The sequence below is a fragment of the Dendrobates tinctorius genome, unplaced genomic scaffold (genome assembly GCF_039654945.1).
Source record: "Dendrobates tinctorius isolate UK_male_01 unplaced genomic scaffold, ASM3965494v1 ptg000133l, whole genome shotgun sequence".
Taxonomy (NCBI): domain Eukaryota; kingdom Metazoa; phylum Chordata; class Amphibia; order Anura; family Dendrobatidae; genus Dendrobates; species Dendrobates tinctorius.
In genome coordinates, this window is record NW_027361801.1 from 44249726 (window position 1) to 44265883 (window position 16158).

The 16158-nt window shown below is 46.4% G+C and overlaps 1 long non-coding RNA gene across 1 annotated transcript in view; it reads right to left on the reverse strand.

The window, feature by feature from the left end:
* Nucleotides 1-221: 221 nt before the first annotated feature.
* The window catches only part of LOC141048224 (uncharacterized), a 91034-nt gene continuing 75097 nt past the window's right edge, over nucleotides 222-16158 (reverse strand). Inside the window, exon 4 of the long non-coding RNA XR_012219998.1 lies at nucleotides 222-551. This is a non-coding gene — a long non-coding RNA (uncharacterized lncRNA). The remainder of the gene's footprint in view (nucleotides 552-16158) is intronic.

The window sequence follows — 16158 nt, forward strand, 5'->3', positions numbered from 1 at the left end:
ATGTCCAGTTCGGCCCCAACTATAGGTCAGAAAATCTGCATCGTAAATACATCATATCAATATACACTAAAGATCAGAAAATCTGCAGAGTATGAACATGCACTAAAGGTCAGAAAATCTGCAGCATATATGCAACGTATTCACATACAGTTGTGGCCAAAAGTATTGACACCCCTGCAATTCTGTCAGATAATACTCAGTTTCTTCCTGAAAATGATTGCAAACACAAATTCTTTGGTATTATTATCTTCATTTAATTTGTCTTAAATGAAAAAACACAAAAGAGAATGAAGCAAAAAGCAAAACATTGATCATTTCACACAAAACTCCAAAAATGGGCCAGACAAAAGTAATGGCACCCTCAGCCTAATACTTGGTTGCACAACCTTTAGCCAAAATAACTGCGACCAACCGCTTCCGGTAACCATCAATGAGTTTCTTACAATGCTCTGTGGAAGGCCGGGGTGCGGACGGAGAAGTGAGGTACCGGGAACAGAGGAGTACGGGAGGCTGGATGGACCAGGGGGATCACGGGCAGGCAGGGCTTGTGGCTGCAAGAGAACACAGAGGGTAAAATGAAATACAAAGACGGACACTGAACAGAGTCACAGACGGGTATGGTTAGAGACACAAGGCAGGAAGGTGGAGGTACAGGGCAAGCAGGTATGGCAGAGATGTGGAGCTGGTGGACAAGGCAGAGGCACAGAGCTGGGAAGCTAGACAGAGACACGGGGCTTGACAGGTAGTGCAGAGACACGCTGGCAGGCTGGACAAGAGCACGGGGCTGACCAGGGGCGTATCTAGGGGGGGCAGCCGGGACAGTCGCCCCGGGCGTAGCCGGCAGGGGACGCAGTCCGGGCCGCCTAATGCAGCGGTCCGCAGTGTCCTCTCTGGCGGCTGCGTTCTGCCGCCCCCCCCGGCCTGAGAGTCGGCGGTTCTCTGTGTCAGCTGTCAAGCTGACAGCTGGCGCAGAGAAGGTGCGCGTGCCGGCTCCCAGGGAACAATTGACGCCAGTACAATTGCAGCTCTGGCTGCCGGGCCAGAGCGACGTCAGCAGAGTGACATGTCATGTGATCACGCTGCTGATGTCACTCCCCGGCGCCCAGAGCGAACGCTCAGCGCTGGTGGTAAGTGTGCTCCAATGTGGAGCTGAAGAAATCACCGAAGGTGGGAGACGGGGTGGTGTTAATGTGTGGCGATGGGGGTTAATGAGTGGGGATGGGGTTAATGTGTAGTGGGGTTAATGAGTGGGGATGGGGTTAATGTGTAGTAGGGTTAATGAGTGGGGATGGAGGTTAATGTGTGGGGGGGTTAAAGAGTGGGGATGGGGTTAATGTGTAGTGGGGTTAATGAGTGGGGAGTTAATGAGTGGGGATGGGGTTAGTGTGGGGGGTTAAAGAGTGGGGATGGGGTCAGTGTGTAGTGGGATTAATGAGTGGGGATGGGGGTTAATGTGTGTGGGGGGTTAAAGAGTGGGGATGGGGGTTAATGTGTGGGGATGGGGGTTAATGAGTGGGGATGGGGGTTATTGTTTGGGGGGTTAATGAGTGGGGATGGGGTTAATGTGTGGGGAATTTGGAGTGGGGGTACATAATGTGTGGGGGGGATTTGGGAGTGGGGATGGGGGGTTATTTAATGTGTGGGGGATTTGGAGTGGGGATGGGTTTAATGTGTGGGGGATTTGGAGTGGGGGTACATAATGTGTGTGGGGGGTTGGGAGTGGGGATGGGGGTTATTTAATGTGTGGGGGATTTGTAGTGGGGATGGGGGGTTATTTAATGTGTGTGAGGGATTTGGAGTGTGGATGTGGGGTTACTTAATGTGTGTGAGGGATTTGGAGTGTGGATGGGGGGGTACTTAATGTGTGTGGGGAGATTTGGAGTGGGGATGGGGGGATTTAATGTGTGTGGGGAGATTTGAGGACACAGAGTATGTATGAGGAAACAGTATGGAGGTTGGGTGCAGACAGTATGGGGAGCGAACGGGTTAATGTATGTGGACACAGTATGGGGAGTCAGGGGTATGTGTGAGCAGACAGTATAGAGAGTGAGGGGGTAAATATATGATGAGACAGTATGGTGAACAGAGGGATGTTAGAGGAGGGAATAGTGTGAGGTGACTGTATATTGCAGACATTTTTATTTAGGAGCATTATAATGACACTTCTATCTTTAAGGGCATCGTGTGGAGATTTGCTGCAGAAGACCGGAGAAGATGGAAGTCTGCAGAGGCCGCTGTGGATGAGAAAACTCATCATGGGGTCTGGACAAGAAGAAGAAAAGGAGAACGACTCCAGAGACGACATCATCTATAAGGTACTTGGATGTAAATGTTAGTTGTGCTACTGACTAATTCTCATGTTTTTATTTGTTAGGAACATTAAAGGGGTTGTCCAGGTTTGTACGGAGTATGCAGACATTCTATGTGACTGCAGACTTCTGAATTCTCACAGTGCTCACTGAACGCTGTCAGGATTCTCTCGTGCCGGTAATTTACATACATGCGGCTTCACGCAATGAAAATGAACGGAGCGAGGCCGGGCACGTCTAGTCGGAATGTGGCCAGAAGTTTATAAATCACATACTTGTGCTGACATGACTGTACATCGGCAAGGGAGAATCCTAATTGTGTGCAGTGCATTAGTTGTGAGAATTCAGAAGCTGCAATGTCAGGATTCAGCTCTGCAGGTTCCAGTAGTCATCACACGGACACTTCACTCATATGCGATTTTCATGCTTGACAACGAGCTTCTCTTCCTGCTTTCAGTTTTTTACTGAACATTGAAAGCATTAGGGAGAGCAGCGCGTGGGTACATGGCTAAGTGTGCAAGTCGCATATGTACTTGGTGGGGGGGGGGCGCCAAACCAAATTCTTTCCCTGGGTGCCAGAAAACCTAGATACGCCTCTGGGGCTGACAGGCAGGGCAGAGACACACTGTCACGATCCATTTTTGGATCTGTGTCAGAGTCTGGACTCTTTTATATAAACCTTTTTCCTTTCTGGCCCTCGGGGGTTAATATGAGTTTTTGCCGCTGGTGTTACTACAACTGTAGTTGGTCGGCTGCTGGGTTCCCCCCCCCGGTGGCCGCTGGTGTCACTACATGTTTAGTTAGTCAGCAGGTGGTGACTACTCCCACTTCCCTTTATAAGGCCACCTGGTGCTGCAGATCACTATTGGTAATACTGGTCATTTGGAAGCCAACCGTGCTGAAGAGAGAAGCTATCTTGAGCAGTGTCCGCACTTGCCAGTTCCCTAGTAACGGATAGGTGCAGGGTAAGTGAGGCGACAGGTTGAAAGAACCTGTATAGGGAACGTGAGGAGCGTTCAGGGCTCTTCCTTAGGAGAGTGCAGGAGGTGTCCACTACCCCGTTTCCTATCAAAGGGCCCACCGTTGTAATTGTGTCCCCGGTGTCCCCTTGTTTTGTCTTGTTTGGTGACCGACCGACCATGTCACGCAGGGCCAGTCGCATCGTGACACGCTGGCAAGCTGGACAAGAACTCGGGGCTGACAGGCAGGACCGAGACTCAGCAGACAGGTGAGGCAGAGAGGGGCCTGAGAATAAGGGAGATGCTAAGCTAGCGCCACCGCAATTGACAAACAGGCGTCTTACCTGCAGAGACGCCGAACAGAAATACCCGGTGGGTGCCGCCATGATGGGGCGGAGCCACCAGGTCACGACCTCCCAAGATGCTCTGCAGCAGAGGAAGGGCGAGTGCGCATACGTGGGCCACTGATGCGCCACGACCTCGAGAAGGCGTCGTAGCAGACTAGGGACGCGCCGGGGGGCGGAGACCCCCAGGTAAGGGTCCGTGGGCGTGACAGGAACGCTTAAATAACAGAGTATAACTCCAAGTAAATCAAACCTCTGTGAAATCAAACCGTCCACTTAGGGAACAACACTGATTGACAATCAATTTCACATGCTGTTGTGCAAATGGAATAGACAACAAATGGAAATTATTGGCAATTATCAAGACACCTTCAATAAAGGAGTGGTTCTGCAGGTGGGGACCACAGACCACATCTCAGTATCAATGCTTTCTGGCTGATGTTTTGGTCACTTTTGAATGTTGGTTGTGTTTTCACACTCGTGGTAGCATGAGACGGACTCTACAACCCACACAAGTGGCTCAGGTAGTGCAGCTCATCCAGGATGTGCATGTGTCTGCACAAACGGTTAGAAACCGACTCCATGAGGATGGTCTGAGTGTCCGAGGTCCACAGATGGGGGTTGTGCTCACAGCCCAACACCGTGCAGGACGCTTGGCATTTGCCACAGAACCCAAGGATTGGTAAATTCGCCACTGGTGCCCTTTGCTCTTCACAGATGAAACCAGGTTCAAACTGAGCACATGTGAAGATGTGACAGAGTCTGGAGACGCCATGGAGAGCAGTCTCCTGCCTGCAACATCCTTCAGCATGGTTTGGCAGTGGGTCAGTAATGGTGTGGGGTGGCATTTCTTTGGAGGGCCACACGGTGTTGGGCTGTGAGCAAAACCTCATCTGTGGATGTAGGGCACTCAGACCATCCTCATGGAGTCAGTTTCTAACCGTTTGTGCAGACACATGCACATTTGTGACCTGCTGGAGGTCATTTTGCAGGGCTTTGGCAGTGCTCCTCCTGTTCCTCCTTGCACAAAGGCTGAGGTAGTGGTCCTGCTGCTGGGTTGTTGCCCTCCTACGGCCCCCTCCACGTCTCCTGTTGTACTGGCCTGTCTCATGGTAGCGCCTCCAGCCTCTGGACACTACGCTGACAGGCACAGCAAACTTTCTTGCCACAGCTCGTATTGATGTGCCATCCTGGATGAGCTGCACTGGACCCATGCAATAATTATGGAGCCAGCACAAAAAGGAGGCCAGAAATAAGCGATAAACAGCCAGATATTATCAGGGTTAAATCAATTACCACAGATTAGAAGTGCAGGATCATGGGAGCAAGCCCACAGAAAGGCCCCTGACGAAGCCGTACATGCTACGGTGATACGTGTGGGGCCATGCCTGTGGGCTTACACCCATGATCCTGCACTTCTAATCTGTGGTAATTGATTTGCATGTGTCCAGTGTCTTCTAAACTTTCCATTTGGGGTTTATGATATCCCCAGTTGTGGTGTTTATATTTGGAACCTTAAGCATTTTTTTCATTGGATTCTTACTTTAATCATGTTACATGGATCGATACATTATGGCATTTTTTAGGTTCCTACTGGTTTGGGTTAATCCTATGTAGCTCTTTTTTGTCCTCATGAGCCATATTGAGATTGGTAGGGGTGTTTGATGTATATATATATTGCAGGGTGATATCATGCTTTTGCATCATGTTATTTTTTGCAGATAATCATGGATGTTTAGAGCCATGTATTTTTACTTGTGTTTTAATGTTTTGAATATTTGTGTGCTAATAAAATCTATTTATAACTATTCAAGTATTTTGGGGTAGTGTGCGCATTCTTGCAGTAGTGCTTTTTTCTTTTTTTGGTTGTTCATGTTGCGTTTGCAGAACCCCTGATGTGCCTAAACAGTAGAAACCCCCCATTTTGGAAACTAGACCCCCCCCCAAGGAGCTTATCTAGATGTGTGGTGAGCACTTTGAAATCCCAAGTGCTTCACAGAAGTTTATAACATAGAGCCGTGAAAATGAAAAAATTATGTTATATTTTTTTTCCACTAAAATAATCGTTTTGCCCTCAAATTTTAATTTTCACAAGGGTAACAGGAGAAATTAGACCCCCAAAGTTGTTGTGCAATTTGTCCTGAGTACGCTGATACCCCATATGTGGGGGTAAACCACTGTGATCACCTTACTGCGATCTTTGGGAGGCAGAATGAACAAATCCACAAAAGGTGAAGAATTGGTTTTATTTTTTACGTCGTTCCTCGTGCAGTATTAGTGATTAGGCGACTTTATTCTTCGGGTCGGTGTGATTACAGAGATACCAGATTTACATCCTTCTTTTATGTTTAGCTTCTGTCACACACTAAAAGACGCCTTTTTTGGAAGAATTTTTTGTAAGAAATTTTTGCATTGCCGTATTTTGAGCGCTATGATTTTCACACGCAAGCATCCCATAAGCAAAGCATCACAGAAGCTAAGCATCAAGCAAAACGGCAGTTATTCCATGGCAAGGATTTAACATTCATCTTCTCTCTTCAAACAGGTAATGAAATCATTCAGCCTCTGAACTGATCCACCCTGCATGTATTTCACTCCATTCAATGTTAGCAAGCAGCCTGAATGGGACAACCTCTGCTGGCTGTCTTTTCTGCTGCAATATATCGTTCCCCGAGACCCACAAACAGACATGGTAGTGGAGTCGGCATACTCCTGTCCCCACAATGCACTTTCCAGGTCATCCCCCCAGTTCCATCACTCTCATTCCCTTCTTTTGAGGTTCACACCATCAGGTTCTTCCATCCCCTCTCCCTCAGAGTAGCGGTCATATACCGGCCCCCAGGCTCACCCACCCACTTCCTTGATCACTTTTCAGCCTGGCTGCCGCACTTCATGTCCTCAGGACTACCAACTCTTATGCTGGGAGACTTCAACATCACCATTAACAGCCCTACTTCCACATCTGCATCCCAGCTTCTATCACTTTACACGCAGTGACAGTTCAAATGAATGACGTGCACAGTCCGTCATGGTACGGGAAGTTACAACCGGCCATGATGGACTGTGCATGTCAATGGACGTTAAGGGGTTAAACCAGTCGAGTGTTGTTTTAGCAGTATGCTTTGGGTCATTGTCTTGTTGGAAGATGAACCTTCGTCCCAGTCTCAAATCAGTGACAGACTGAAAAGGTGTTGCTCAAGAATATTCCTGTAATTCGCACCATCCTTCCTCCTCTTAACTTGGACCATTTTCCATGTTCCTGCTGCGGAAAAACGTCCCCACAGCATGATGGTCCCATCACAATGTTTCACTGTGGGGATGGTGTTTATGGGGTGATGAGCGTTGTTAATTTGGCACCAGACATAGCATTTACTTTGTTAGCCAAAAAGTTCAATTTTGGTCTCATTCTACCACAGCACCTTCCTCCATTCATTTGAGGAGTCTCCCACATGTCTTTTGGCAAACTCAAAACTCATTGTGGTAGTATGGACAGATACTTGAGCCTCTACTTGGGAATTAGGTCTCTGTGCCGCCTCAGAACAAACCCTAAGTTTATTCAGACTCCAGATCAGACTATGAAATTTAATTCAGAACCCATATCTGATAATCAATTCAGACTTTACTTTAGACCACAAAAATTACACTCAGAACCACAAAGCAGAATTATATAAGTTCAGACATAAATTATTTTAAACTTGAGACTAGTCCACAAAACTCAGACTCCACATGGAATCCATGATGGCAGTAATACGGCATGTGACTACCGCAGCCAATGATTGACTGCAGTGGTCACACACCAGCTGATTATAAAGAGTTTCTATTCTAGAGCTCGTAGTTTGGGGAACAAAGCACAAAGTGTAACCCTTGTGTATGTGATCCAGTAGACACGTTTATCCAAGTAAACTTTATGAGATTCATTATTTGTTCGCGTCTGACTCAGTAAATGTCTATGCTACCAATATTCTGTTTATTATTGTGTTGTAGTTGTTACTTCTGATACAACATTAAGCCGTGTAATGACAATGTTGATCAGCAACAAATCTGCAACACATTACAATTTTTCACACTGACGGATTCCCAAGATATCATGAGATGCACAAAACCATGTGGCTATGTATGATGTAATATTTCATTAAATAAGACACTGCAAAGTGGAGTTGAGCCCAGCAGAGGGCACCCAGGAGCGCTGCATGAGGCATAGCTGGTGGAGTACAATGCAACACACTTATAATTGTCATAATGCTACAATCAGAATAGCTCCCTCTAACCAGAACACACAATATTGTGAGGCTGTGGGAAATCTTACATTCAGCTCCAGAGCACTAGTATGAAACTGACATATTCCTCATTGCCCTACATTAGTGTCTTGTAAAGACAGCAATTCCATTAAAAACATGATGTAAAAGAATTCTACATAATTTTGAGCACACAGTGGCATGTAAAAGTTGAAGCACCCCTGGTAAAAATTACTGTTATTGTTAACAGTTAAACAAGTTGAAGATGAAATGATCTCTAAAAGGCCTAAAGTTAAAGATGACACATTTCCTTTGTATTTTAGGCAAAAAAGATATATTTTTCATCTTTTACGTTTTAAAAATTACAAAAAGGAAAATGGGCTGATGCAAAAGGTTGGGTACCCTGCATGGTTAGTACCTAGTAGCACCCCTTTTTGAAAGTATCACAGCTTGTAAATGCTTTTTGTAGCCACCAAGTGTCCTTCAATTCTTGTTTCGGGGATTTTTATCCATTCTTCCTTTGAAAATTCTTCCTGTTCTGTGAGATTCCTTGGTCATCTTGCATGCACTGTTATTTTGTGGTCTAGCCACAGACTTTCAATGGTGTTCAGATCAGGGGACTGTGAGGGCCATTGTAAAACCCTCATCTTGTGCCTTTTGAGGCCATCTGTAGGGGATTTTGACGTGTGTTTAGGAACATTATCCATTTGTAGAAGCCATCCTCTTTTCAACTTCAGCTTTTTTTTTTACAGCAGGTGTTATGTTTACATCTAGAATTTGTTGAAAATCAGTGAATCCATTCTTCCCTGAACCTGTGAAATGTTCCCCGTGCCATTGGATGCAACACAACCCCAAAGCATTATTGGTCGACCCCCCATGCTTAATGGTTGGCGAGATGTTCTTTTCCTGAAATGTTGTGCCTTTTTTTTCTCCACACATACTGTCACAGGTTTACCGTGACATAGAGGGACCAGAACACCATGGTGACTGATTTCTCCTACACTAGTTAGAAGCACTTCACCATCATGTAAAACAGTGAAGGTTTCTTCTAGCAGTGTAGGCATTAAATCTATTCAGTTGAGAGTCTATAAAGCGTTCCCGCTTTGATGAATTCTGCTGTTCAGTGTTGGCCACTCCCCTCTGCTATATATACTGACCTCTGGCAATCAGAATTGCCAGCGTTAGTTTTAGGCTATGTGCGCACGTTATGGATTTGCTTGTGGAAATTTCTGTACGGTTTCTGCCTCTCTTGTTAAAATTCTGCACATTTTTTATGTAGTTTTTCATGCGGATTTGTATGCGTTTTTGTAAGCTAAATAAAGATATATTATTTTAAAAATTAAAAGAATTGTGATGTCATTTACTTGCTCAACCTCTTTTTTTTATTCTCCATTGAAGACCATAATATCATTACATACCATGTTCAAATATAATGTTTACACACACAAAACAAATGTGAGTGAATATATATATATAATACCAAGCCTGAGGTTGATTAATAAACAGGTGTCAGACAGATACCCTCATTAATAAAAAGGTACATAAAGAGTTAAATGACACAAACGCACGCACACACACATGCACATACACACACGAAATCTGCGTGAAAAGCAATATAGCAATATCTGTTTATTTAAAAAAAAAAAAAAATTACATAGTCTCCTGCGTAATTTTTAGAACCAGCGGAGGGAAAGTCGACAGCTGAGAGCTGATGTTAATATTCTGGGAAGGAGCCAATAGCCATAAAGGTTCCCAGGGCTATTAATATCAGCTCATAGATGTTTGTTTAGCCTTTACTGGCTAGTTTACAGGGGAACCCCAGAAAAAACTTACATGGAGTCCCCCTATAAAATCGAACCAGCAAAGGCTAGGCAGACAACTGTGGGCTGATATTAATAACCTGGGAAGGGGCCATGGATATTGGCACCCCCCAGGCTAAAAACATTAGCTTTCAGCCGCCCCAGAAATGGTGCATCTTATAGAGGCGTCAATTCTGACATTTAGCCTCGCTCTTCCCACTTGCCCTGTAGCGGTGGCGAGTGGGGTTCATATTTGTGGGGTTGATGTCACCTTTGTATTGTCCAGTGACATCAACACCATGGCTTAGTAATGGAGAGGCGTCTATAAGACACCTATCCATTACTAATCCTATAGTTATATGGTAAATAAACACACAGCCAGAATAAAGTCCTTTATTTAAAATAATCACACAGACTCCTTTATTGGATCTTAATTTACCATACTTAGTGAATACCTAATCCCTGACATTCTCGTCTTCTGCAACAAAAATAAAATAATAAACCAACACATAATACTCCCTGTCTGCCATAGTCCATTTACTGAGTGTCCCACGACGATCTCACGTGTAGAACAGTCACATCAGGAGGTAATCTCTCTTGTAGTGTATCACTGCGCTGCCGTTAGAGTTTACCAGAGTTCATCAGCTCCGGTGTTCTCACGGCACTTCCGCTGTGTGAGAACTTTCCCACGCAGTGGTGCCATAAGTGAGAGCACCGGAGCTAATCAGCTGATACACTACGGGAGCGATTAGGTCCTGTCAGTTTATCGCCGGAGGCCGGGTAGAGCAGTCAAGTGAGATCATCGTGGGACACTCGGATTACTCTGATTACCGAGACTATGGCGGACAGGGAGTATATATTGGTTTATTATTTTACATTATTTCTAGGAGACGAGGGCGGCGGGGATTTGGTGTGAGGTGAGTATAATGTTTTTTTATTTTTATGTGAATATGTATGTAATTTTAATTTTTTATTTTAAAAGTGAGCACAGGTGCCGGCAGATTATACTACTCTCCCATCAGCGGCACCTGCTGTCACGGTTATCACATGTGCAACTACTTCCAGCGGGCCCAGCATACACTGCTCTCTCTGGCTATAAAGGTAAGTCAGCCAGGAGGCGTGGCATCCTTATGCAAATCCAGCCAGAGAGTTCATCCGAGAGCAGTGCAGGACTAGAAAGGAGGAGTTAGGAGGAGCCAGGTACAGAGTGACGGCAGCATGCACATTTAATTAAAGGGGCGGACACTGACAGCTTGGGGCCCCTTTGCAGGAAATGTGTCTGGGCCCCCTCCTTTTATGGCGACAAAGCTACATATATAAATATATATATATATCCACACACGCAAACGTATATATATTACATAGTCTCCTGTATTATGTATATTGCTGTCCCTTATACAGTGCCCTCTCTTGCTATGTACAGCATTGTCCCTTACATATTGGATTATATAGAGCCCTGTTTTTTATTACATAAAGTCCTCTCATGTTAGATATATAATGCAATGATGGCTGATGGAGCATGGGAAAGCTTCTTTTCTAATGGAGGAGATGATGGACTGGTATTCTGGAAACTAACTAAGGATGTTGTTATACAAGTGAGTACACTATATACTAAGGGATTGTGCTATACATAAGTGAGTACACTTTATACTAAGGGACTGTGCTATACATAAAAATTGACTACACTATATACTGAGGGATGGCGCTATACATAATAAGCGAGTACACTATATACTAAGGGATTGTGCTATACATAATAAGTGAGTACACTATATACTAAGCAACTGTGTTAAAACATAATAAGCGATAATAATGACTTCCTCCACCCCCCTGTTCCTAAATCCATTATAAAGCCCCCTTCCTCCCTTCCCAATCCCCCTTATCCCTCATTGTCCTCCTGCCCCCGCATCCCATTATTGTCCTCTCCCCCACCCCCATCATTGCCTTCTCCCCAGCATCCCCATCATTGCCCTTTCCATGACCTCTATCATTGCTTTGTCCCCACCACCTCATCATTGCCCATTCCACCACCTTTATCATTGCCTTCTCCCCCACCACCCCCATCATTGCTCATTCAACCACCTTCAGTATTTCCTCCTCCTTCAGCACCCCCATTATTGCCCTTTCCACCATGACCATCATGGTCCTTTCCACCACCATCATTGTCTTTTCCCCACCAACCCCATCATTGACCATTCCACCACCTACATAATTGCTTTCTCTCCCACCACCCCATCATTGTCCTTTCCACCACCTCCATCATTGCTTTCTCCCCACCACCCCATCATTGTCCTTTCCATCACCTCCATCATTGCTTTCTCCCCACCACCCCCATCATTGCCCTTTCCACCACCTCATCATTGATTTCTTCCCCACCACCCCATCATTGCCCTCTCCCCCACTACCCCATCATTGCCTTCTTCCACACCACCTAATAATAATAATAATCTTTATTTAAATAGCGCCAACATATTCCGCAGCGCTTTACAGTTTAACAGTGGGGAGATACAAAGTACAGGTGTGTATTTACAATGATGTATTTACAATGATGGTCCAGCCATCTTGAGAAGGTGGGGGACAGAGATAGTGAATGGGCTACATACTCACACTTGCAAATAAAATGGCTTTGATTAGTGAACGTGATAGGCTGCTCTGAATAGATGTGTTTTGAGAGAGCGCCTAAAACTGTGCAAATTGTGGATAGTCCTAATTTCTTGGGATAGAGCATTCCAGAGGATTGGCGCAGCGCGGGAGAAGTCTTGGAGTCGGGAGTGGGAGGTGTGGATTAGTGCAGAGGTTAGTCAAAAGTCTTTTGCAGAGCGCAGCGGTCGGTTAGGCCGATAGACAGAAATGAGGGAGGAGATGTAGGGGGGTGCCGCACTGTGGAGAGCTTTGTGGGTGAGAACAAGTACTTTGAATTGGACCCTATAATGAATGGGCAGCCAATGAAAGGATTGGCGAAGAGCGGACGCGTCCGAGTACCGATTAGCCAGATAGATGACCCTGGCTGCTGCATTAAGTATGGACTGGAGAGGGGAAAGTCGAGTAGCGGGGAGGCCAATTAATAGAGCATTGCAGTTGTCCAGGCGGGAGTGGATCAATGCGACAGTGAGGGTTTTTGTTGTTTCCATGGTGAGAAAAGGGCGAATTCTGGAGATGTTCTTTAGTTGTAGGCGGCAAGAGCGGGCAAGACATTGTATATGGGATGTGAAGGAGACGTTGGTGTCAAACATAACACCCAGACAGCGTGCCTGCTGCCGGGGTGTTATTATGGTGCCACCCACGGAGAGGGAAATGTCAGATTTAGGGAGGTTAGTAGATGGCGGGAGAAGAAGTTCAGTTTTTAAGAGGTTAAGTTTCAGATAGAGAGCGGACATGACGTTGGAGACTGCGGACAGACAGTCACTGGCGTTCTGTAGTACAGCGGGGGTAAGGTTAGGGGATGATGTATATAGTTGTGTATCATCAGCATAAAGATGGTACTGAATGCCAAATCTGCTGATGGTCTGTCCAATTGGGGCCGTGTAGAGAGAAAAGAGAAGGGGGCCAAGGACTGAGCCCCGAGGTACCCCGACAGCGAGAGGAAGAGGAGATGACATGGAGCCAGCGAACAAAACACTGAAGGAGCGGTCAGAGAGATAGGAAGAGAACCAGGAGAGAGCGATGTCCTTAATGCCTAGTGACTGAAGCCTATGGAGTAGGAGACGGTGTTCAACAGTGTCAAAAGCTGCCGAAAGGTCGAGAAGAATGAGCAGAGAGTGTTCACCGTTACATTTTGCTGTCAGAAGGTCATTGGTCACTTTGATGAGTGCAGTTTCAGTCGAATGTAGGGGTCGGAAGCCAGACTGTGAAGGGTCTAGGAGGGAGTGAGTGGAGAAGTAACGGGTAAGGCTGCAGAAGACTAGGTGCTCCAAGAGTTTAGAGATGAAGCGGAGATTGGAGACTGGTCTGTAGTTGTTTGTGCAGGATGGGTCGAGAGCAGGTTTCTTTACTAATGGAGTAATGATAGAGTGTTTGAAAGAGGAAGGGAAAATGCCTGAGGAGAGGGAGAGATTAAAGATTGTAGTTAGGTGAGTTGTGATGACTGGAGAGAGAGACTGGAGGAGTTGTGAGGGAATGGGGTCGGTAGTGCATGTAGTTGGGCGAGAAGAAGAGAGGAGTCTGGAGACTTCTTCTTCTGTGATGGGATCAAATGTGGAAAGTGAGCCAGGGGAAATGCAGGTAGGGATGGGAGTCACAGCACTTGGTGGTTGGGAGCAGATTTCCTGATGGATATTATCTATTTTCTCTATAAAATGGGAGGCCAGATCATCAGCACAAATGTCTGAGATAGGAACTTGTGCTTTTGGCCTGAGGAGGGAGTGAAAGGTGTCAAAAAGATTCTTGGGGTTGTTGGCTAGTGAGGAGATCAGGGTGGTGAAGTAGGTCTGTTTGGCGAGGTGGAAGGCAGAGTTGTAGGTTCTTAGCATAAATTTGAAGTGGATGAAGTCTTCTGGTGTGCGAGTATTTCTCCATCGGCGTTCAGCACTCCTAGAGCATCGCTGGAGAAATTGAGTTTGCGATGTGAGCCAGGGCTGTTTTGCTCTGTGTTTGGAGGTTCGGAGGGTGAGGGGCGCTACCTGGTCAAGTGTGGCTGTAAGAGTGTTGTTGTAGTGATGAACAGCCAGATCAGGACAGGAAAAAGGGGAGATTGGGGACAGGGAAGACTGTAGGGAGTCAGAAAGTGTCTGAGGGTTAATGGCTTGTAGATTTCTGAATGTGTGATAGGTGGGAGTGTGCTGGGGTGGGCGAGGATTTGTGAGCGTGAAGGACAGAATGTTGTGGTCAGAGAGGGGAAGCGGTGAGTTATTTAGGTAGGAGATTGAGCAAAGCCGGACAAAGACCAGGTCAAGGGTGTTACCGTCTTTGTGTGTCTCAGAGGTTGAGAGCTGTGAGAGGCCGAGAGAGGTGGTTAGTGATAGAAGCTGGGATGCAGCTATGGAAGTAGGGCTGTTAATGCGGATGTTGAAGTCTCCCAGGATAAGAGTTGGTAGTTCTGAGGACATGAAGTGCGGCACCTCCATCATTGCCTCCTTCCCCACCACCCCATCATTGTTCTTTCCACTACCACCATCATTGCCTTCTCCCCCACCACCCCATTATTGTCCATTCCACCACCTCCATCATTTCCTCCTCCCCACCAGCCCATTATTGCCCTTTCGACCACCAACATCGTTGTTTTTTTCACCACCTCCATCACTGCCTTCTCCCCCACCACCATCATTGACCATTCCACCACCTTCATCATTTCCTCCTCCCCCACCCCCCATTATTGCTCTTTCCACCATCCATATCTGTTGTGAACACTCTTGACCTGACTTCTGAGTTTGGGCTCCCTCTGGTGGTTGCTGTGGGTAGTGGAGCTGGTCGGGTTGAAAGAAGTCAATCACCTGAAGACGATGAGTGGAAGTCAGGTGTTACAGACTGGGAAGATTTAAGTGAGCAAGCTTCCCTCAGTTGCTGCTGGTGATTTGGTTTTCTTCTTGAAGTCCGCTTGTCCCCTGCTTGGTCCTGCGTCGTTCAGATAAGTTATTTGTTTGCTGGAATCTTTTTGCATTTGATCAAGTTTTGCCTTTCTCTGCTTTCTGCTTTGCTGTGTGGGTTCAGCGTTGTTCCCTGCTGGGACCGGTGCTGGAGCCCGTTCCATATGCCACAGCTTATGTCTGTCTGTTCAGTATTGCTAGTCCCCTGTTATATCAGTATCTTTTGTTTTGCTTCCAGTTCACACCAGAATGCTGGTCTAGTGGAGGCCTCAGTGTTTTTGCAGATCAGACGTGTTGGATTTTTTAGGTTTTTTTTGCGTGATTACAGACAGTATCTTTCCTGTCCTGTGCTATCTAGACAGTTTGGGCCCCATCATTTGCTTTCTCTATTTTCTGCCTGTGTTTGTGCCTCATCTTGTCTCACCGGCATGTTTGGGGGCAATCTATTCCTTTGGGGTTCTGTTCCGGGGCAGTTTTGCTTTCCCCTTTCTTGCTTTAGGCTTAGCTAACTCTTTGGCTGTGCCAAGGCGTCTAGGGCATCGCAGGTACGTTCCACGGCTAATTCTAGTTGTGTTGTTAGGTTTAGGGGTCTGCAATCCGCTAAGTTACCAACCTTTCTGGTTTTCTGGTTGCCTAGCTTATTTCCCGCCTATCCTCCTCGATGACCTAATCATAACACCTATCATTGCTTTCTCCCCCACCACCGCCATCATTGCCCTCTCCATCACCCCCATCATTGCCTTCTCCCCCATCACCCCCATTGCTCTTTCCTCAACCTACACAGACACACACAGCACTATTCACCTCTCTGAACGTTCCCCCGCAGCGCTAAGCACGCACGCACATACGCACACACACACACACACCACCACTCATCTCTACACACACACACCAGACAGCACCTCTTACTTCTCCACACGCTATCTCGCAACCACAGCATCACCGTCGCTGTCAGCTTCCTCTCACTGGCACAGCGGCTGCGGCGCTGAA